Consider the following 2,321-nt stretch of genomic DNA (forward strand, 5'->3'; position numbering starts at 1 on the left):
TACTGTACATAAAATATCAAAAATTACACCAAATGTATATTATATACTGTAAATAAAATATCAAAAAGGACAGTAAGTATATACTACACACCCTATGTAAAATATCAAAAACTTCACAAAATATATATTATATAATTTATATAAAATATCAAAAGGACACCAAATATATCTTATATACTGTATATTAAATATCAGAAAGTACAGTAAATATATTTCATATATTGTACATATAATATTAACTAAAAGTACACCAAATACATTTTATATACTGTAAATAAAATATCAAATAGTACAGTAAATATATATGACATACTGTACATAAAATATCAAAAAGTACACCAAATATGTGTTATATATACTGTAAATAGACTATAAAAAACTACAGTAATTATATTTAATATACTGTACATAAAATATCAAAAATTACACCAAATGTATATTATATACTGTAAATAAAATATTAAAAAGGACAGTCAATATAGATGACACACCCTATGTAAAATATCAAAAACAACACCAAATATGTATTATATAATTTACATAAAATATCAAAAGGACACGAAATATATCTTATACACTGTACATAAAATATCAAAAATACAGTATATATATTTCATATATTGTACATATAATATTAACCGAAAGTACACCAAATACACTTTATATACTGTAAATAAATTATCAAAAAGTACAGTAAATATATATTACATACTGTACATAAAATATCAAAAAGTACACCAAATATGTGTTATATATACTGTAAATAAAGTATCAAATACTACAGTAATTATATTTAATATACTGTACATAAAATATCAAAAATTACACCAAACGTATATTATATACTGTAAATAAAATATCAAAAAGGACAGTAACTATATACTACACACCCTATGTAAAATATCAAAAACTTCACCAAATATATATTATATAATTTACATAAAATATCAAAAGGACACCAAATATATCTTATATACTGTACATAAAATATCAAAAAGTACAGTAAATATATTTCATATATTGTACATATAATATTAACTGAAAGTACACCAAATACACTTTATATACTGTAAATAAATTATCAAAAAGTACAGTAAATATATATGACATACTGTACATAAAATATCAAAAAGTACAGCAAATATGTGTTATATATACTGTAAATAAAGTATCAAATACTACAGTAATTATATTTAATATACTGTACATTAAATATCAAAAATTACACCAAACGTATATTATATACTGTAAATAAAATATCAAAAAGGACAGTAACTATATACTACACACCCTATGTAAAATATCAAAAACTTCACCAAATATATATTATGTAATTTATATAAAATATCAAAAGGACACCAAATATATCTTATATACTGTACATAAAATATCAAAAAGTACAGTAAATATATTTCATATATTGTACATATAATATTAACTAAAAGTACACCAAATACATTTTATATACTGTAAATAAAATATCAAAAAGTACAGTAAATATATATGACATACTGTACATAAAATATCAAAAAGTACACCAAATATGTGTTGTATATACTGTAAATAGACTATCAAAAACTGCAGTAATTATATTTAATATACTGTACATAAAATATCAAAAATTACACCAAATGTATATTATATATTGTAAATAAAATATCAAAAAGGACAGTAAGTATATACTACACACCCTATGTAAAATATCAAAAACTTCACAAAATATATATTATATAATTTATATAAAATATCAAAAGGACACCAAATATATCTTATATACTGTATATAAAATATCAGAAAGTACAGTAAATATATTTCATATATTGTACATATAATATTAACTAAAAGTACACCAAATACATTTTATATACTGTAAATAAAATATCAAATAGTACAGTAAATATATATGACATACTGTACATAAAATATCAAAAAGTACACCAAATATGTGTTATATATACTGTAAATAGACTATGAAAAACTACAGTAATTATATTTAATATACTGTACATAAAATATCAAAAATTACACCAAATGTATATTATATACTGTAAATAAAATATTAAAAAGGACAGTCAATATAGATGACACACCCTATGTAAAATATCAAAAACAACACCAAATATGTATTATATAATTTACATAAAATATCAAAAGGACACGAAATATGTCTTATATACTGTAGATAAAATATCAAAAATACAGTATATATATTTCATATATTGTACATATAATATTAACCGAAAGTACACCAAATACACTTTATATACTGTAAATAAATTATCAAAAAGTACAGTAAATATATATTACATACTGTACATAAA

This window comes from Pan troglodytes, chromosome 17 (genome assembly GCF_028858775.2).
Source record: "Pan troglodytes isolate AG18354 chromosome 17, NHGRI_mPanTro3-v2.0_pri, whole genome shotgun sequence".
NCBI lineage: Eukaryota > Metazoa > Chordata > Mammalia > Primates > Hominidae > Pan > Pan troglodytes.